Raw genomic sequence first — 22,408 nt, 5'->3', positions numbered from 1 at the left:
TAGTGCTTATTGCATTCAGTGCTATGGCTGCTTATCAACAGAGGGTCCTAATTAACTGCCTCCCCATCGTAGATTTACAGGTGAGGATTTTAGAAGTCAGGGTTTGGGTTTCCTCACAGGACTATCTAAAGCCAAACATAACAGCCCAACTGCATGTCACTTTCTACAATTCTAAACTACCCTAGCACTCAGGTGACTGAGGTAGGAGCAATCTGGCTACTTAGTGAATTCTAGGCTAGCATGGCTACCTAGCAAGATCTTGTGTCAGTCAGTCAGTCAGTCAGTCAATGAATGGGCTGACAAAATGGTTTAGAGAGTAGGAGTGCTTGCTGCTCACTCCTGATGACCACAGTTCAAGCCCTCCAACCAACAAGACAGGAAAACTGAATCCCAAAGACTGAACTCTGACCTCCACCCTAGCACTGGGCATGTGTGTCCTGCACACACACACAGACACACACACACACACACACTCAATGCACAATAAAAAACCAAGTAAATTAAAAAATAAGCTTTTATTTCTACATCTGACATGATGCAGAAATGGTGTTCCCCTAGCACTCACAAAGGTTATCTGTTTAAAAAAAATGGGAATTAGAGGGTTTATTCTGGAGCCATTTTGAATAACAACAGCCTGGGAAACAGACATAGGTTACCTCAAATTCCATGTTCCATTGTGGAAACAGTTTCATGGAGTTTTGATAGTTTTGCAGAAAGTCATAAATCAAGGCAAGTTTAAATACATTGGTGGGCAGACCAGAGGCATGGGTACAGTCAGAGAAGGGACGGCTTTCATGTGCTCGGGAGCTCTCTGATGACATTCCTAGCTTTGAGGTTGGTGGGAGGTAATGGCCTGCAAAATTAACAGGTCCCAGCAGGTTCTATCTACTAGGTCACAGGATATTAGTTCTGCCAGAGGTGGGCAAGGAATAGCTGTTCTGGAGGGCAGGAAGTAGCTTGAGATAAGGTGATCTGCCTCTGGACCTGCACACAGTGGCTCCCTTTAGGTGATGGAATAGAGAGGGGTTTCTTATTTTCTTTGTGCTCTCTAACGTATGAATTTCTTTACAAGTCCTTAAATAATAACCACCTAAAATCCTCTCGGTTCTACTTACTTAGCCAACATCTCAGTTCAGTCTTTTCTCTTCTTAACTCATCACCCAAATTTGCTTCTCAAAAGCCCATCGCTACTTTGGTCATCTTGGCTCATTTTACAGGGTGGGGTAAAGGGTGGGGCGTCTGGCTGTTTTCTCAGGGCACTTGACCTCCGAGATGAATTTCTTCTGCTATCTGCATTCTTTGTGTCCAGAATGAGTGGTTCCGAAATACTGCTGGACCTTCTACTTTCTTCTAACAGAAGGATTTAGTATTAAGGAGACTGGGAGACACATGGCTCAACTCAAGCAGTACTTGTAAACATTGGGCTATCGTTTAAGACCTGGTCCCCACATGAAATAATCTCAGGGTTTCTTGTGTGGCACAGTGTGTTAGAGGAATAAGAGGATGATCCAGGAAGACCTCTGGACAATAGGAGGCTACTGAGGTTTGTATGCATAGCTCACAAGTTGGCCATTATTGTATGGACCAATGAAAGTGTCCTTAAGCCAAATGACTCAGTTTCCTTACTTTCTTCAAGGACCCTAAGGGTTATACTTCTTTAAGACTGGATCCTGAGTAGTAACAGACTCTTCTTCCTCCTCTCCCTCCTCCCCTTCTTCCTTTTCCTTCCCTTCCCCCTCCTCCTCCTCCTCCTCCTCTTTCTCCTCCCCCATTTCTCACTTAATTTATAGTACTATGTGTGCTCTGATGATCCACCTAAATGAAGTGAGAATGAGAATAAGACGAGTGTTTGTGATGGGAAGAGATGTCACAGTCGAGCGGCGTGACTAGCTGGTAAGTTCTAGAAGACAGACATCGGTGAGAAGGACAGTTGGGTTCACCTCTTGTGTTTTTCTTCAGATTCTGGGCTCAGCCTGCTCTCCTTACGGTGCTGATGCTTCACCCTGGAAGGACAGGAGCCTCTGCTGGCCACCAGCCTCATTTTGTGTAGAATCGGAGGCTTCTGTGACAGTGCCAGCTCAGAGAATTGAACGAAGGAAAGGTGGGTGGAAAAGTACTTGTAGGCGATGCGGAGCTGTCCAGCAGCGAAGGAGCTGCATCAGTGAAGTCCCAGGGAATCACAATGAGGGTGGCAGCTGGGAGCAAGGCTTTCCATGAGAGCAGTCCTAACTGGGAGAGTGTGTATGCCTGCATGTATACAACTGTATCCTCTTGCCTTAGGTTTCAGCAATCCTTCGGCTTAAAATATGAAATGGAAAGTTCTAAAAATGAAAGATTTATAAATTTAAAATTGCATGTCATTCTGGGAACTAGGATGAAAGTTCATGCCGTTCCCTCCTGAGATATGTATTATCCCTTTGCCCAGTGTATCCCCATTGTAAGTGGCCCATGAGCCACTCAGCAGCCATCTTGGCTACCTTGTTTACTTGCCATGAGATCACAGTGATTCCTTCAAGTAGCCCCTATGTGACTTACTAATGGCTTAAAGACATGATGGTGGTGACAACAGAGAAGCCATAAAGGGTTTCCTTTAAGCGAAGAGGTGAACTTTCTTAACTTGCTAAGGAAAGAAAAAAAGAAGACACTGAGGATTCTGAGACCTACAGAAAAAAACAAAACAAAACAAAACACCCAAATCTTTTACCTATAAAATGGTAGGAAAAAAAAGAAGACAGAAAACTGTGTCCTACTTTGCAGTCAGTCCCAAGCTGCAAAAGTTATGGCTATTGCATGCAGTAAGCATACAGAAAGTTATAATGGAAAAGGAATTACATTATGGACCTTGACACTATCTATGGTTTCAGGTATCTACTGATTGCTAGAGCTTATTCTGTATACGAGAACACTAGTACTGTACCAAACATACTGTGTGCCTTCACCCAACCCATCTCAAAGCAGGGATGAAGAGAGAGCGAAGGCGGAAATGTACAGGGGAAGAGAAAAGAAGACTTGAAGATGACAGAAGGCAAAGACAGGATTATCCTACTCAGGAGCCATTGCTCAGCTTATCACTGTTCATCCAATTAGTGTGTGCATGCACTCGTGAACACAAACACGCATGTGCACGTGTGTGTGTCACACACACACAATCTGTAAACATGCTGTGTAAATGTGTTGCGCCTTCAGTATTCATGTTGTGCAATAAGAAATAGTCATTTTAAGCATACCATTTTGGAGAAAAAAGTAGCTAGTCAAAGCCTTCCCCAAGTGTATAACTTAAAATTTTAAAAATAAAGTATATGGGTCCTATAAGAGTCTCCCCGTTTTCCCCTTTCTGAGTGGCAGGTGCATCCCTTCCTGTGTATGTATACTTACCTGAAAAAATGTCCAATAATATATTGCACAATTAATTTTTTTATTAAATGACTTGATGCCTAGCCATATTTGTCTCTTTTCTTTACCAATGGAAAACCAAAATGACCACAAATATCCTAGAGTTGGAAAAGGTAAGAAATTGGGGGTATTTCTTGTCTAGGTTTCATATCCCAGGCAATTAAACATTATTCAGATTTTACAGGGATATTTAATTAATGGAAGAAAGTTAAGTTATTCCCTTGTAATTTTTAAATACTTTGAAAAAACTATAAGCAAATGAATATTTTTATTTCAAAATTGAAAATTCACTGTAGAAAATCTGGGAAATACAAAAAATGTGCACATCTCAAAACAAAGACTTTACACAATCTTATTGCAGGCTCAATATTTTTTAAATTAAAAAAAGAGCACAGTAAAAATAATTTTTTGGTCCAAACTGAAAATCATTGCCTACACTGATTTACTCCTCCAGTGCAGAGAACCAGGGTCTGTGTATGCAGCCAAACTAAGCAATGCCCTGCCTGTCGACATATCCGAATCAATCATCTTTGGGCCTGGTGGGCAATAAGTTACCAATGGCAAGCTAGATCCGACCGTAAGGTTGTAGACAATCCCTCAGCTTTCTTTTCATAACTAGAGATCCAAGAAATCATAAAGAGGAGCATGATATCACAGATCAGCTTTATTTTTGTGAACTAACACTGCAGGTTTCCCACTTTGGACAGCTGTAGTCAGTCATGTGCTATCCAGAACAAAACCCCACAAAAGAAGTTAACTCTAGCCTGGGTGGGGGGGGGGGGTCCTTTTATCCTTCATGAGTCTGAGGCCTTTAAATTTGTCACCTGAATGTGATATTAACATAATCGTCTGCATTTTCTGCTAATGAATGCACCTGTTTCTAAGACTTTATTTTAGCAGTTTTAATGAGCTCTTCAAAGGAGTTTGCCTGGACTTACCGCTAAAAGAAAAAAAGCAGCTGGAAGCAACTAACGCTGCATTCGGAATTCGAGTCAGGGCTCTGTGAAGTTGTTAAACTTGAGAAGGAGTATCTACGCATCTGTCTGCAAGGTGACAGAGGATGCTGAGCCAGAGCCACAGTGAGTGGGAAATGCCCTAGTGAAGGTGGGCCTGGCTATGGAAGCCTCTTCGTTGCTCGGCCAGAAGGTATGGGTCTCGGGCAATTCTCCGAATCTCCATGTTCTTATCTGTATATGGAGTCTACTTGTAAGGGTCGCACGCCTTGTGCTGTAAGCACTCAGTAATGTTAGGTTTCCCTAGAACCATAATGTTTATTCTTAAGGAGATGTGACTTAGCAAATGGCCACACATGGTTGGAATTCACTTATGTAAAATACCCAGACCGGGAACCACAGAGAAAGTAAATTGGCGGTGACCAGGTTCCGGAAGGAGGGAGCCAGCATCAAGCAGTAACAACTTAATGGATGCGAGGCTTCCCTGTGGGAGTGATAAAAATGTTTGGGAACTGGATACAAGGGGAAGTTGTGCAATGTCACAAAGACACTACAGGTTTCTGTATTGCTGCCTTTAAAATAGTGGATTTTGTTATGTGAATTTCACCTGAAGCATAAAACAAAAGCACTCCTTTGAGTAATTAATGATAATAATAGCAATAATAATAATAATGTGACTTTAAATGGATCAAGCAAATTGTCTGATTGACTGCAGATCCTAAGAGAACTCCTAGGTGAAGAATGACTCATCAAACATCACGCTAAAGGAAACCAATCAGCTCTCCTCTACAGAGCCCAGAGGGTGTCCTCTCCCTGTTGAATCACACCTCTCGTCAGGGAGGAAGTATCTCAAGAAGACGCTACCAACCAACCTGCAGATGTTCAAATCCCTACGCAACCCTGAAAGTCACGGGTATTTTAAACTACCATGTGGGTGCTAGCATAGCAGGACAGAGATAATAGTCCATGTGATCAAGTCTGTCTCGCAACTACTACATTTGCATGACTGCCATCTCCTTTGGTTTTCCCTCCGCTCCGTCCTCTGTGTATGGACTAATAAACTACCCCAAGTCCAACTGAATAGAAAGTCAGAACTAGGTCAAGTGTTGCTTTAAAAAATGCATGGAGCAGACACACTACAGATCACGAGGTGGAAGCATCCTAGACTAATAGTGCTACCTCCTCTTTTTCTTGTCTTCCTCTCCCCTCTGCCTCTCTCCCTCTCCTTTCCTCTATCCAGCAGGTGAGATAGCTGTTAAGAAAATCTCCAAGTCCCTTTAAAAGTTTATTTCAATAACAGTGAACATGAGCGGCAGAAACTGCCTCTCAGGACTCTTCTCGGGTCACAGTCAGTGTTGGGAACTGGTTCACTGGTCATTCACTCAGTGCTGGACAACCATTCAGGAACCAGGCTTAGCTAAGGAACCATCACCAGTTACACATGAGTTTCTCTGGAAAGGTCCTGATTGCAGGCATTCTCCAAGCCAAGCCTCTGGCAATGCTGTGCACCCCCTCCATTCTAAAGGAGCCTCTTTATCCAGATTGACATGGAGCATCTCTCCAGAGGACTTTGAGTTCCATTCTGAGACCTCAACTTTGTCACCTGAGCTCACCTCCAGCCACCCTCTGGCAGTGTTCAGCCAGCAGGGCACTGGCTGCATGCTGACGAAGGTCTTGCTATGCCGCACACCGTGGTCCTCAGGAAGGGCAGCATCAGCATCACCTGGATGGTCAGCATCCGTTGGTAATGCAGCCTAGCTCCCACCCTCAACTGACTGCATCAGAGCCTACAGCTTAAGTTCAGGTTCAGGAAGCAGCGGTCTTAGGGATCATCATCTGCTCAGGGTTGCTTTTGCTGGCAACGTGACTCACCATGTCAGGCTCCCAAGTTGTATCCGTGCATTTTCCATTTCAAGGCTCTACACAGATTTCCCTGCAGTGCTCCCGGGCAAGTGAGCTCGACTTGGATGAGTTCCCACCCAGCGGGCCTCAGGATGGTGGTGCTCTGAGCGGTCACACCGTTATATAGTGCAGCCTCCTGCTAAGCAAGCTATGCCCACCCCCTAGGTCACCCTGCCCTCCTGTTCCCTCAGCTCCAGTGGTACCATGTTCATAAATTGTTGTTAAAGAAGGAAATTACCAGAAAGAAAAAAAAATAATGTCTATAAACCTGCACAGTTTAGAGCTAAAGAATATGTTAAAATTTTCCATTGTGGAAATTTCCCAGCTACTGGGCTCTTTAGATTTTTTTTTTTTCAGAGCTGCAAGCAAAGAATGGAAATTTCCAAACGCAGCATCGAGAGCTGCTGTTCTGCTGACTGTCTGGCTCAGCCGGGGTCATCTGCTTCTCTAAAGACATCAAGGAATGCCAAGGTAGGGCTAAGAGAACACGATGGGCTTCCTCTGCAGGCAGGAAGGAAGATCTTTGCGCGCTGCCTAAGAGCTGGGAGGAGAGGAGAGGAGAGGAGAGGCAGCAGAGGTGACACCCCCTGCTCCCTCCCCCTGAACAGGAAGTCATCCCACTTGACTTCTTTCCAGGGGCAGCTGGCTGGCAGGATTTGTGTTTTTAAAAGACATTCCTAAGGTGGGTGGGAGATACAGAAACATGAGAGAAAGAAATCTTTGTTGGGGTCTAATTTTGAAAGGACTTTACCTGGTAGCTATATCATTCAATCATGTGACCTATCCAAGAAAATCAATCAAAATCTCTCTCTCTCTCTCTCTCTCTCTCTCTCTCTCTCTCTCTCTCTCTCTCTCTCTGTGTGTGTGTGTGTGTGTGTGTGTGTGTGTGTGTGTGTGTGTCTCATGTAGCCAAGGCTGGTCTTGACCTCCTGATCCCCTTTCCTTCACCTCCCAAATGCTGGGATTAAAGGCATGTGCCATTATGCCCAGCATTAATTCTGAATTTAGAATCTTCAAGCTGTACCTCCTGAGACAGCTCTATCTCCTCATCCCCCATAAACCAAACCTTCCACAAATATCCCAGCAGGTTCTGTCCCCACCTCGGCAATAATTTCAACAGGCCTGTTCCTTTCCACTGCAGCTACGTAAAAATACATTCCTGTTCACAGCTGGTCCTGCCGCCTGAGTCAACAGGCATCTAATAGTTCCCTGAGATCTGGCATGTTCCTTCCACCCACGAATGCTGTTCCTACAGAAGTCTCAACAGCAGCAACTCCATGGAAGTTGGTGTCAGGGCGTCAGCTTCCTGCAGACGCCGAAGGACCCCTGAGTGGCTTTGGAACAGAAGGAATATTCTCAAACCTAAGCCATGTGGTTTTTGTCTGACTGAAAGTTTGGTTTCTGTTTGTCACCTTTCAGGAAGTTCTTAACAAACAAGTGTTATCTATGAGTTCTGTGCTCTGCCATCCCCTGGCACCAGGGAAAGGACTGCAATGAAGGGTTTTTGACATCCTTGTTCTTTATACTAAACACTCTTTATTGAAACAAGTTTGATAACAGTGATGAATTTCTGGCAAGAAACTTTAAAAAAAAATCACACAGCGGCCCCTGACTATAAATTCAACACTGCCACAAGTTCGGGACCAATCAGGTCTAGAGGGTGAGACCCTATCTTGACAAGCTGAGCAGGAGCATGGGTTAGGGAGGTGGCTCAGTTGGTGGAATGCTTGCTGTGCAGGCATCTGGACCTGGGATTGGATGCCAGGTACCCTTGTAAAGTCAGGCATGATGGCATGCATCTTTAACCCCAGTGGCAGGGAGGCAGAGATGGGGGGAGCCCTGGGCTCACTGGTCAGCCAGTCTAGCCAAACTGATGAATTCCAGGATCAGAGACAACTTGTCTCCAAAAACAAAAACAAAAACAAAACAAAAACAAAGAAAAACAACAAAACAAAACAAAACAAAACGGCATGGAGAGTGGTTGTGGAAGACATTCCATGTTTTACCTCTGACCTCCTCACACACGCACATGTACCCCAAGAAATAGAAACATCACACACACACAACACACACACACACACACACACACACACACTGGACACATGAGACAGACAGACAGAGAGAGAGACAGAGAGAGAGAGAGAGAGAGAGAGAGAGCAATAATGGGGTGGGGGTGGGGTACCAGCCAACAGCTAGTGAGTAAAGGAGCTGTCCCATATCTGTTGGTTCAGTCCCATCTAGACAGAGAGACATCAGTGACCAATTTTAATGCCACCTGCATTTAAGTGGGGCACGGAGTGATGAGCAAGAGTATTTTGTGTAGGTCTGTTTAGACATTAGTCCCAAAGGATGTTCAGTTCAGCCACTGGTTTCATCTGGGATAACAATTTGCTTTATGTCTTTAATGGGTTAAAATCGAGCCTGGTTCCCTAGTGAAATTCATCAGGTAGGGGCAGGAATGTGGGTCTGGGCCTCACCAAGGAGCCCCATTCTCCTCCCCCTCTGTGTCTGTCATGTGCTAGAGGATAATGGTCCCTTCAGTTGAAGAGAGTGATGACTCATAGCTGTGGGTGGGGGCTGAACAGACAGGTATGATGAATACATCTTTCCCCGTGAGACCCAGAGACGACATTTAAAAAAAAAAATCTGTGGTTGGGATGCGTGCTGCTCCAGAGTATGATCGATTGCTTGGGATTTCAAACACGGCCAGGTTCTGTCCCTCCAGTCTCCCTGCTGTCTGCAGAGTCGCTTTGCAGCAGCTCTGATCAAGAACTGGGGCTGCATGCTGGACCCTTCCAATCCAGGTTGGCTTTGTGCCTCTCTCTGGCTCTGGCTATCAGAATGGACCAGAAGTAACTGTGCTGAGTCCAAGCCGAGCCTCAAGGGCCTACCTCCAGTGTCTCTCTTGAACCTGCTGTTACTGGCCGAGCATAGGCCAACCTGTAGGAGGATGAGCGAATGTGTACAGAGGGATGAACTGTCCTAGTAGATGGACTCCTAGGCCAGGGCACTGCACTGGGGCCGACCTTTAGGACAGGGTTTGCTGACCTCTGATCTAAAGCAATGTGTTACCCATAGAAGTGTTGGTACCAATTCTGGGACCCCAGCTTCTCCATTCGGATTCATCTCTGTCATTCTGGAGGAAAAGGGTTTACTTCCCGTAGAAGAGGATAAGAAGGGGCTGAGGATACGGTTTAGTGGATAGAACGCTTGCCCTAGTTTGCACAAAGGCCAAGACTAGAACCCCATGACCGCATAAAACTGGGCATGCTGGCATAGGCCTGTAATCTCAGCACTTTGGAGGTAAAAGCAGGGAAGACAGAAGTCAAGGGTATCTTTGGTTACACAGGAAATATGAGACCAGCCTGGGCTACATGAAAATTTATCTCAATTTTGGAAAAAAAAAAAAAGCAAAAAGATAAATAAATAAAAAATAAAATTAAAAAAAAAGGAAAGGGGGTTAAAAAAAAAAAGGAGTGGTTGATGCAGATCCAAGACAGCACTGAGCACGTATACAGGGAACAATTAAAAGCCTCTTAGCCACTTCCTCCTCAATGGTTGTTCCTCCTTAATGCTACAGGCCCGAATGATCAAGCAACGTTACATTTCCCAGCCTCCAATCTCTAATACTAATTTAACAAACGCACGCTGTATGTCTCAGTAAGGATGGGGCGCCACTCGTACTTCTGCCTGCTTGGAGTTCCCCGAGTGTATTGTGCTGTTTCACGCCTCCCTAACTCTGCACACAATGTTCCTTCTGCCTGGAACACTCTTAGCCCTCTTCTCTTACTGGCTAACGCCTACTCACTGATCAGAGCCGAGCTCAAGGATACTGCCTCTTGGAAGACGTCCCCAGGAGCACCACCACCTCCTCGCCCTCAACCTCCGGCCACATGCTCGGTCTCAGCACTCATTCTGCCAGCCTAACAATTAAAGCGGAAAAACCGTTTCTATGGTGCTCGGCACTTACTGTGTGCCGACACCGTCGTACAGAATCCTCTGGTTGAAAGCGTCCACATTCCTGTGCCATGCCGTTTTTCCTCAAGGCAAGCACAGATTCAGAAGTAGATGCTGTGACTTCCTCCCACCTGTTGAGCAAAGAAGATGCACGGTGATTTATCATATATACTGTATACCCACTGAGGGCACCTACTTTATCTTCTCATTCTTGCGGTACCCGGAACAGACTCGGAACAGGCAGCAAGAGGAACAGCAGCAAAGAGCAAACAATAACACAGCCCAGAACACATCTCACACAGTGTTCACAGCTCTCCCCGGGGCCAAAACCGGGCAGTAACTTTCTGAGGTAGCTGTTATAGGTGCCACATATCAGGAACGGAAGGCGTCAAGAATTCTCTGGTAACTTTCCCAAGGTTGCACAGCTAGTGTGCGATAGAGCCAGTTCCAGAGGCTGTGTTTACAACCACAGGAGGAAAGGAAGGCTGCAGTGACTCAGCAGAAATCCATTTCCATCCTCAAAGAGGAAGTCAAAGAATGAAACTCTGAGGCTAAGAGTGGTCCAACGGGCATGGCTGCATACTCGGGCTTAATCGTCAACAGGCTCGTGTCACGTGGGCTCGAAGGTGCTCAGTGTAGAGAGGTGGGTTGCTCTGATGGGACCTCCAATGGTTTTCCTGTTAACATGTTTACTCAGCATGATGCCTAACAGCCCACATGCTGCAACGGGAGAGGGTGGTTTGTTTAAGACCTCCCTGACAGCAGACAAAACCTTATGGCATAATCCCTAGGCAGGCCTATTCCATCGGATTCTTTACCAACGAGCATCTGGAAGACGATCTTGGAACTGTCTAAGAGGCTGCTGAACCTGGCTAGGCACTTTTTGTAAAATCACCATGGCCAGCTGCTCGCTGAAGCGTTGGCAAGTCCCCACGGGGCCTCCCAGACACTGTACCTCGCAGTGAGACAGACAAAAGCAGGGACACACTGTGATTGGACCACAGCTGTCTCATCTCAGCACAGGCCTGTGCTGCTGAAAAGACAACAACAGAGACGCAGCATGGAATTTTGCTTCTGGGACAATCAGGAGCTTGGCAAACATAGGTTATATGCATCCAAGACAGCTACAGATGTGGCCTACAACATTGTAGATGCTGATGTTGATGTTGCAATGTCAAGAGGTTGGAAACCCCTGCAGGTAATGGTTGGAAACCCCTGCAGGTAATCTTCCCCTTAAAACTGGAGCCTCTCTAATGGTTTAAAGGGCCGAACAGTGGCCAAGAGGACCTCCCATAGGCTTCTAGTTATTAGTACGAAACACAACAGAAGCCAGTAAGATCTCCGAACACCAAGTATCTTCATGCTCCCATGTACCAGCCCAAGGCTTGCCTCCTGCTGAGGATTTCTCCCAAAGACAATGATGGCCTGGCTGGAAAACTTTAGAAACATCCATTTGATCTGTATTCATTTTCAGGGCACAGGGTAGAGTTTATAGCATTTTACCTTCCCATTAAAATAGCTCAACTGTGTTTACAGCCTATTTTATCCAGATTGCAGATTAACAATTTAAAGTCTTCTGCTTAGCAAATCTATTTTCTCAACTGACCATAAACTCCCTGAGGGTTGAGAACATAATCTTTCTCCTTTGGAGTCCTCTGTTCAGACAATATGGCACAGTACTTGGTGGAGGTCAGAGGGACAGAGGACAAAGTATTTGGAGGAACCCCCCTAACACCTGCCCGTGCTCCGTGGCCGTCTTCAGGAGCACTTAAGTCTGAGATGCCATTTCCTCATCCTTAGATCCCTCTCTGGCCTCCCTACTTGTTGAGAAGATCAAATAAGATAATGCATGTGAAAGTATTGTGTAATCCAAGAACTGCCAGTGGCTGAAACGTAAGGAATCCTCAGAGACGCACTTAGTAAGTATCTGATCGATTTTTAATGATAAGGTATTGTCTTCTCTCTTCTCTTCAACCAGCCCCTTTAAGGATTTTATTTCCTGGAATTTAATTTTATTTGAGTAGTAAAGCCGCTTCATGTCTTCCTGATAGTGTGTGTTTCACCCCATGGTCACCTTAAAATTTGATTGTAATCTAAGCAACCCAACCCCCAAAAGTCACCAAGCACACTAGCATGTCAATCACCCAGGACTCGTGGGGACAAATACGTTCAGACCCCACTTCTATTTCAGAAGCTTTCTTGTGCTGCTATCAACCTGTGAAAATTGTACCCTACGGAGGGATTATGCATATTTTTGTGTCAAGGCACACTCTGTGGATACAGAAGTCCTAAGCCCGTATCACCGCTCCCTAAGCCCGGGCCAGCAGAGAATGTGAGAAATTTCACAGAGGCGACACTACAATTCGACCTCTTAGAACACACCATTTATTTATAGTCCTTGTTCTGTATTTATTCTTAGCAAAGACAGCATGCTTGTTTATAACAGAGTTCTATAGGATACATTAGAAATCTCTCAAACATGGATCGTTCTTAAGTGATTTTAGAAAATGCTAAGTGTAGATTTTGGATTCTTGCTCTCTTAACTAGAAAAACAAGTAAACAAAACCAAAACGGAAAGAGACACAAGGAAATAAATAAGTTTTGTATTCCAGGGATGAGTTTACACCTGGTTCCCCATCTCGTTCTCAAACCAAGTAACACGAAAGATTATCTAGATTTTATAAAATGGTCAAAAACTAGACGGCTACAGAACCACTGACTTGGCTTAAGAACTACATTTCTCACAGAAATAGCTCAATGTTTATTTTCAAACGCTACTTATGAAACTATAGGAGTCTACTCTCTTCAATTCAACCAAAGCATGAGCCATTAGATTTGTGTACAGGTTTGAAGTGTGCTGTTAACATATTGAACTCGGGCCAGTTTTGAATAATACTGATAAATTTATTTATAAAACCCCCTTTAGGGAGGAATTCATCAATCTAAAGCAGTTGTCTGTTAAATACTCCTGAAGATAGGAAAAATAGTAAATAAACAAACAAAACTTCCAAACTCATCATTGAACATTCAACAACTGTCAACAGAAAGCCAGTTTACAGTTGAGACAGTCTTACCACGTAGCTCTGGCTAGCTGGAACTTCTTAGGTGGTCCAGGCTGTTTCTAAACTTCCATTGATCTGCCCTTCTCTGCCTCTAGGGTGCTGGATTAGGGGCATACACACCACCCGTCCTTTGTCTTTAGTACCAGAAAGGAAGCTGGGGCCTTACATTCACTAAGCATACATTCTCAGCTCCTAGAGCTTCAGTTACAGCAGATATTATTAGCAGCTATATGCTATATAGAAATACAGTTTTATGTTCAAACCTGATAGCAAGTTTATACAGCTTTATTTTTGCCTAATTAATTCTGTTTTCAACAGACACTTTTCTTTCTAGTCTCAAACTTTCCCATGTCTCCCAAAGTCTGGTAGGAAGTCAAGTTCCTTTCACAGTCAGTCCAGAAGAAAAATACCTAAGAGGAGACATGGTGGCTTTAAAATGTGCTGATTTATTGATTATTTTCTTTATCATACATGGCAGTGGTGTTGGTGGTGTTAGGAAGGCTGTCGTTCTCAGCAATGGAATGGTTTTTGGTCCCTCTCTTACCCAATGATACAATGGGGAGTGGCAAAAACTGTGGAGGTGGGGTGGGGCTGTCACACTGCAATCTCAATAATAAAGGGTTAGGGTTAGGGTCCACCAGGAACAGATATGATAACCCATGTATTTCAAGGTGAAAAGTTTCTTGTATACACAGATTATTTACTTATTTCATATATAATACTAAATATTTTCTCGGAGTACATTTTGCCATAGAGAGCTATCATTCCAAAGACTTGTCAAAGTCTGTACAATCTTCCAGTGAAATCATACTTATAGGATATCTAAAATAATTTAAGAAAAATAAATTAGAAGAGAAAAGTTGGGTTAAAGTTGTACGGCTTTAATAAAACTCTCCTTTTATTTTGTCCCTGTGGTAAGAAATCATCAGCTTTCCTATCTAACCGGTACCACTTGAAGTCTTTAGTTTAATTTTAGGATCCTTGATTGCTGCTGGGAACAAGTGTGCTGCTGTGGCATGAAGTGGAAGGTGTGACTGGGAACCAGACAGGAGAGAAAAGCCTTCCTTCCCAAGCGACACACTCATAGAAATGTAGAACTCAAAGAAAAAGAGAAGTGATCTCACTGAGTAACGTAAAGCTGCATTTCACATGCAAGTCTCTGAAAGAGCCCAAACTGACTGCTACACAAGCCTTTCATGGAAGGTTTTCAGTCCCTCAAAGAACAAATGCAAGACCAACTGGATGGCTCAACAGGCAAAGGTGCCTGTTACCAAGCTCGACAACCCAAGTTCCATCCCTGGGACTCACCCAGCCAAACACCAGAACTGACCCGATTCCCACTATTTGTCTTCTGATCTCCACATGCCCACAGGCATTTGGGCGAGTGTTCGTGTGTCTTCTGATACACACACACACACACACACACACACACACACACACACACACACACTCACACACACTCACACATTAAAAACAAACACAAAATGAAAACCACAGCCTAGCATGGTGGCATATGCCTTTAATCCCAGCACTTGGGAGGCAGATGGATTTTTCTGAGTTTGAGGCTAGCCTGGTCTACACAGTGAGTTCCAAATCAGTTAGTCTAGTCAAGGCTTCTCTCTCTCTCTCTCTCTCTCTCTCTCTCTCATACACACACACACACACACACACACACACACACACACACACACACTCACATACACACACACACACACACACACAGGGTCTAGTGAGAGGACAACTAGGCAACTAGAAATGGGCCTCTGAGGGTGACAGCTCGTCGATGGTGCCATGCCTATCCCCCTCTCTGCCTGTCTTTTGCTGTCACTATGCAAAAGTGATCACACTCCCACCTCTGTGAACTCTTCTCCCATGCTTGCCCCGCTGTGATGGACTGAAACCTTAAGCCAAATGAAAGCTCTCCTGAGGCAGGTTGCTTTTCTCCAGTATTTTTGTCATGGCTACAAGAAAAGCTGATACAGAGAGCAAGCCACAATGTGTCCCACCCATGGTTCCACCATTACGGATGATTTGTTTCTCAGTAGAGAAAGGCAGGAACAAAGATAATAAATACATACTTCTTATAATTCACTCCCAGATGGGCGCTTTGTTTGTTTTTTGTTTTGTTTTAAAGAAAGGTCTCACATAAGAGCCCAAACTGGCCTTGAACTCAGTTCTTCTACCTCAGCATACAGAGTTCTGGGATTACAGACAATGGTTCTAGGTGGACTTTGGAATTCTGGGATGGAAGTATAACTTCTTCCTCCATTAGATAGACCTGGAAAGGAACGTAGGCTTTAAGGGCAGTTCCTCTCAGCTCTGTAGAAGAGTGTGGGGCAGGCAGGGGTATTCATAGCTGTTTTAAAAGTCATTGAAAGAAATGAGGGCAATGTACTGCCCTAACTATCAAATCCCTTGGTGACCTTACATGTCACAGCTGAAAAACTAAAATTACATTTGTCCCTCAGCAAACTGATGGCAAATCTCTGAGACAAAGGTTCATGGTTAGATTGCTTATCAAGACAAAAACAAACCAAATTAAAACAACAACGACAAAAAATACGTTAATGGGAAACTTTCTTTTTTAAAGACAATACCTGGGAAAACAAATATCAACGTTAACTGATCTCAAGAAGGAAAAAGAGAAACAATAATATCTAAAAATGAATAAACCTAAGATGGAAGGAACATAAATAAATACACCTTGGCATGAGTTTCCCTTTCAAAAGATCTGTAAGACTGAGCTAAAATAAAAATTAATATATGTATAAGGAAATTATCTCAAGAAAGTGACAAGAGATAGGAAATAGATGACTGGGGAGATGTATGCCAACCCAATCCAAAAGTGGGGGTGGCAGCATTGGGGTCAGGTGCAAGGCCACATGCACGGACTAGGAACTATGCTATGATGGAGGCTCCTAGCAGAACTTGCTGGTGTTACACCGAACTTTAATATGACGTGGCAATGTGCTTGGATTTAAGAGTAATGGTTCCTCCATTGCCCTTTCCTATTTTCCTTTGCAGTGCTGAGGACTGAACTGAGGGGTTGTGAATGCTGGCAAACACCCCACCCCTGAACTACAACTCAGTCCTCCAGTTTGCTTCAATTTGAGGTCAGGGATGTAGTGGATGGGGCCCTGCTGAGGGAGAATTGAACTGGAAGCTTCTCCAGTTGATAGTCCTCTTTCTCCACTTCCTGTCTGGAATACAAGAGTGAGAGCTGCAGCTGCGTGCGCCATGTCACAGCTATGACTTGATAAAAACGGCAGGATGGGAACACAGACGACAACCAAATCTCCGTCGGGGAAGACAGACTACTGCATCTCAGACGACGATAGCAGAGCCAGTACACCAGCCCCAGACTCCCTCTCTCCAAATATCTTCACGTTTAAGAAAAAGGCATTTCTATTTATTAACCAACCATTCTCTGGTTATTTTATAGGCATGGGAGCCTAATTCCCATGGAATAAATACAAAAATAGAAAAGTTGTTTAAAAATTGTAAGCTGATTGTACTGCAAACAAAGCCAAGGAGTACGTGACGGGGCAAACAATCTCGATAGTAGGCTTGGATGTCCTCCTATCGGAACTCTCTAGAAAAGGACAGGAAAAACACGCAAAGATGACCAGGACTAGAGACTCCAAAGCTCATTATCTACACAGAGGCAAATATATGTTCTTGATTAACAAATAGCATAAAAACCATATTCTTACATATGAGAAGAGAATAGGCGACATTTTATGGAGTGTTTACAAAATCAATATACTTTAGCCAGAAAAGATGAAAGAATGTCGTGGTACAAGGAGCAGAAGAAAGTGCAAAGTTGTCCAACCTTTCTGCGATTGAGGGGAATTATTAACATATAACTGTCATAAATTTTATCACGATTTCCCCCAGATTAGCATTTCCCAGCCTGATGCTAGTGTGGCCTGTCACTAGCTCTGTATCGAAGAGCCAGGCCATCAGATGCTGTCCCTGCTCCACACTGAATGGGCCAGCAGCAGGCAGGAAGGTCGGCATTTCTCGGATTGGCCCCAACTGAGCCGGGAACACAGGCTCTACCACAGAGTTCAAGAGCACCGAGAAAGAATGTTAAATGGCTGGATTGTTACTCACAGGAAAAGAAACAGGCACCATGCTTCCAATTATTCTTCACTGCAGACAACAACTAGCTGTTTCTGCTGGCTGGCGCGGTCCCTGCTCCGGGGCACTGCTGAGGAAACCCTGGTGAAGAGGAATGAATGTGACCAATGAATTTTTTTTTTAACACAGCCCCAGCTATATTTCTGCTTATTGCTGGCAAGTGAATATGAGGGAGACAATAGACAAAACTGTCGTAAAGAAGGCTGGGAGGACAAGAAGTCTTTATAGCCCTTCTCACATTGAAATGTTTAATACCAGCGACCATCATCTCAGACACTGGACCAGCTTTCTCAGTTGCCTGGTGGTTAGAAGGAGAAAAGCTAAGGAAATTCTCCCGAGAGAAGATCATGCAACATTTGTATTACAAAGTTTAAGTTTTGAAGCATTTACAACACTTAAAAATAGGTAAATGAAGCTGGGTATGCTGGAACACACTGACAGTCCCCGGGGAGTTGGGACTCAGGAGGATTGCGTGAGTTCAGGAGTTCAAGGTTAGACAGGGCAATGCAGTGAGACCCCATCTCAAAAACCAATGTGATGACCACCAACAATGATAAACAACAATAGGTAAAGACGAGGTAAAAATGACATAAATAAATCCTGTATTTTATGATAATGTGAATCTATTAAGAATCCTATACATTCACAGTATATCTTAATCATTTATTTTATATGATTAAATTATAAACATTGTGTTATAATAAGTATATAATTCCTTGACCAGATTAACAAAAATATTAATTATATTTAAAAAATAAGTTTTTTCTGGAGAACTCAGAAGGCAAGCACAAATGAAGACAGTAGGTCCCTCAACTCATTTTAGGTCACCAGGCAGGAGCTGGCTGATGTCATCGAGCAATGAATGGGGTATTTGTTTTGTTGCTTCTGGGGACCTGGAGCTAGAGCAGCATCCTCACAGGAAGCCTGTGTTTTGCATAAAGTTGTATGTTCGATCTCAAGCATGTGGATATATAAATAGATGAGCTAAAAGCAAAGGGTTGTTGGGCTTTTTTGGGGGGAGGGGTCCAAAATGTTTCCTATTGAGCCATTCTTGATTGTTGTTCATATGATCTCCAGGTATCTCATCTAAATTTTTTAAAAAATGGTATTGCAAACACACAATAGTTTCTGCACTTATAGAGATCCTTTTCCAAGTCACATCTGTAATCCCAGCAGTTGGGTGGCTGAGGCAGTAGGATTGCTGCCAGTTCAAGTTCAAGGTTAGCTAGGAGTGCATAGCAAGATTTTGTCTTTTTTTCAAAAAAAAGGAGGAAAGAAAGAAAAGAAAATGAAAAAAGGAAGGCAGGCAGGCATGGTGAGGATACATGAAGAGGGAAGAAGGCAAGGAAGAAAAAGATAAAAAAACAAAAACAAACAAACAAAAAAAAAACCCAAAAAACTAGGGGATTTCCCCCCCTAGTGTTTGATTAAGCTTTTGTCAATTACAGAAAGGGTCACATAGTAGGAGAGCATCAGACTCAAGGAAAAGCTTTTCCCAGTCTTCCTCTTTTACACACAGGTGGGGCAACTCTCCTTCTTGCCCCCCATGCACCCTTCTACACACACACACACACACACACACACACACACACACACACACACACCTGGCAAGTAGAGCAGTAGATGTTCATGCACACCCTTTAGAATTTACACGGTGTCATTTACCAGGGAGGGGGGCAGGATGGAGAGGAGACACGGGTTAAATAAGAGTGAGAAGAGAGATGGAGGCCAGGCCCACGTGAGACAAATTATTCTGAAGGCATAATTCATAATAATAATAATTCATAATTCTGCTCTCTATAGCCCTACTGATGAGCACTATCTATTTTACTCAACTTGGCTCGTACTAGTGTTGATGGATTGAATTCTCATTTCTTGTCAAGATCATCATGAGTAGTAGGTGAAAATGATGCTCATTTTTGTTTTTTTACTTCTGAGATAGGCTGGTGCTATGTAACCCAGCTTTAAACTCAAACTCCTCCTGGCTCTACTTCCCAAATGCTAGGATTCCAGGTATATATCACCATAACTATGTATGCATATTTGCTTTGTCTTTGAGTATGTAAGTGTGTGGTTATAAATGTTTTATGAGGGCAGGCCTACATGTGTCAAATCAGGTAGGGTGCAGAGTCACCTTGCATCTCTGCCTTCTCTTAACACAGAGGGGCCACATACTTCCTGTTGTCCTTGTTTGTTGCGGGAAGAGGGGGAAGAAAGGCCTTTTAACTGATGATAAAGAATACAGAAGAAAGGAATATGGAACTGAAGGAATCAGGAATCTCTTCCCATGTGGTTTTGAAAAATTCCTCATTTTTCTTGTTCCTATTTGTTTTCCTGTCACCAAGCAAGAAAACTCAGCTCTGTCCATGAAGAATTTCACCCCTCAGCCAAGTGAGGGGGTGAATGCCTTTAATTGGCAGAGGAGGCAGAGGCAGAGGCAGAGGCAGAGGCAGAGGCAGAGGCAGAGGCAGAGGCAGAGGCAGAGGCAGAGGCAGAGGCAGAGGCAGAGAGGCAGAGGCAAAGATTTCTGTGAATTCAAGGCAAGCTTGGTCTATACAGCAAGTTCCAGGCCAACTAGAAATACATAGTTGAGACCCTATCTCAAAGATTTTTTTTTTCATCTACCACTCTACAACAGACACCTTGGGATGTTGTGGCAGGAAATGTGGACTGAGGGGGAAACTGAGGATTAAATGACATTATAATGCCTGGAGAAGTGAAAAGTAACAAGTACCTCCTGCTGTCATATACATATACATACACATACACATACACATACATATAGACATATGCTATACATACATTCCTGTATATTTTAAATAGCATTCCTGGTTACAGGATCATTTCAGGAGTTAAAGTCTTTGTCTTACTAAGCATCACTTGGCGTCAGGACTGTCTGATGTGCCCTTCTTCATTCTTAGTCAAGAACGAAGCTACCTCACCTAGAATCCAGCACCTGAGGATGAGTCACCATGCCTAAGGGTCAGTCGCATAGATTGTCCCCTCACATAGGATACTCTTGTCTGCCAGATACTTACCATCCCAAGGGATCCACAGATTTTTGTCCCATTGTGTCTGTTGTATGAACACATCTGTGTATATGTACAAAGCACAACGTATATCGTGTTTGTAATGTGCCATAATTAGAAGCAAACTTTCAAGAATGTGATTTGTCAATCAATCCAAGACAAGAAGAAATGACATATTATGGACTGTCATTCTTTAAAAACCAAGTCTTCATTATTCAACTTTTAAAAATCAGTTCAGGCTCCTGTTTCCTGATCTAAGGCAGGAAAACTGGGCTCAAATGTAGAGGTAAAATGCTGGCCCATTTTAAGGGGCTTGTCTGGAACTCTTCAATCTGTTCTGAGTGGTGGGCGGAGTCCTACAGATCAGACAGCAGCACAGCAGCCCCCAGGAAAGTCAGAGACCCACATGCAATGTTTCCCTCTGACCTCTCAGACCACGGACAGCTCCGCGGGCTAAGCTGTCAGCCCGGCCACCCTCAAGGTTTACAGGCTCGGTGAGAAGAGCGAGCCTTGAAGGAAGTTCAAACTATCCAGGAAAACACACTGCCTCCGACCTTGTAGGTTTCTAAAATTCCACCTTTCGCAGAACCAATTCTCCAGTGGAATTAACCGTTGCCTAACAACAACCGCAGCAATTCACAAACAGCCTTTCATCTTTCCTTTCACACCAAGAGGAGAGTTGAACTTGCCGCTTCTGTACAAAATGTCACCCTCCCGGCATGACAGGAAAGAAGAAACCTCCAATAAAACAGACTTTGTGTTGGCTTTAGGAGTGTTTCTTCACTAGTTTCTTAAACGGTGTGTGCCTGTTTCTTTCTCTTTCCTCTGCGCATGTGTGTGGAGGTCAGAGGTCAACCTCAGCTGTCCTTTCTCAGACACCATTCACTTTCTTCTTTGTGACAGGGTCTCTCACTGGGTCAGACTTCACTAAGCTGTCTGGCCCCTGAGCTCCACTGAACCTCCTCCTATCTCCACATCCTCACTCTGGGATTATAACTCCACACTGCTATGCTCTTGGTTTGAGCCACGGGTTCTTGGGCTCAAACTCCAAGTGAGGCAAGAATTGTATCACCTGGTCCATCTCCTTAACCAGATGCCTCAGTCATTTAGACAAGCTTCAGTTTTTAGTGTAATTTACTTACATCAGGGCATGCACAGTATATAGCAAAGTCTGGATCACAGGAAACTGTCAAAAAATGTTTGTTAACGAGGAAGGTCGTGTTTTGGTGGCTCACACCTGTGCCAGGAACTAACATGGTTTTTTTGCCCGACCTTTTAGCCACGGGAGGCACACAGAACACTGGTGAGCTGTTGGACTGGTGGACATTATGAATGATGTTTTCTGAGAAATTCTATTCAATTCCTGTTACAACCGATTTATTTCAGATCTTTATTAAACTTTGCTGCTTGAAATAAATGGCTTGTTATATGGAAAATCTCTTTTTGTTAGTGATTTCCTCTGAAAGAATATTAGTCATAACTTGTGGGAACATTCCTTTTGATAACGTACATGTCTCCTATTAATAGACTCAATTCTTAAAGTCCAAATAGCCATTTTTAAAGACCTCACTTAATATTTAACAACTAAGAATTTTATTTCATTTTTTAAAAGTTGGATCTTTCTTTTTTCCACCAGAGGAGAACTTCTAAATCCCTAGAATGAGATCATTAATCAAAGCAGATGAAATTAAGTCTAGTTTGTCAGCAAGAGCCTGGGATAGTGCAGATAACCAACATAGTTAAAATACTTAGAGTATTTTATTGCTAGCCCAACCTGCAAAAGTACTTAAGACCCAAATCCTATCCCTGGGACCCATATCTGAAAAATGAAAAGCTGGACGTAGTGATACACGTCTGTAATCCAGCACTCTAACACTGAGGGGGAAGGCAGAGACAGCAAAATTACTACAAGCTCTCAAGGGCCAGGCAGGTTAGAGTATGCCACCAGCTGAGAGGAGGCACCTCAGTA

General features: G+C 43.7%; 1 long non-coding RNA gene across 6 annotated transcripts in view; it reads right to left on the bottom strand.

The window, feature by feature from the left end:
- The window catches only part of 2210408F21Rik (RIKEN cDNA 2210408F21 gene), a 117,045-nt gene that overhangs the window by 42,057 nt on the left and 52,580 nt on the right, over positions 1–22,408 (bottom strand). For 4 of the 6 annotated variants that reach the window (NR_040257.1, NR_040259.1, NR_040258.1 and 1 more), the window contains 2 exons: positions 17,384–17,491; positions 10,219–10,336 (listed from right to left, as the gene is read on the bottom strand). This is a non-coding gene — a long non-coding RNA (RIKEN cDNA 2210408F21 gene). The remainder of the gene's footprint in view (positions 1–10,218; positions 10,337–17,383; positions 17,492–22,408) is intronic. The other 2 variants (NR_040262.1, NR_040260.1) reach the window with 2 other exon arrangements.

Source organism: Mus musculus, chromosome 6, assembly GCF_000001635.26.
Source record: "Mus musculus strain C57BL/6J chromosome 6, GRCm38.p6 C57BL/6J".
NCBI lineage: Eukaryota > Metazoa > Chordata > Mammalia > Rodentia > Muridae > Mus > Mus musculus.
Note: the sequence above shows the minus strand (reverse complement) of the source record. Positions and strands in the feature narration are given on the sequence as shown.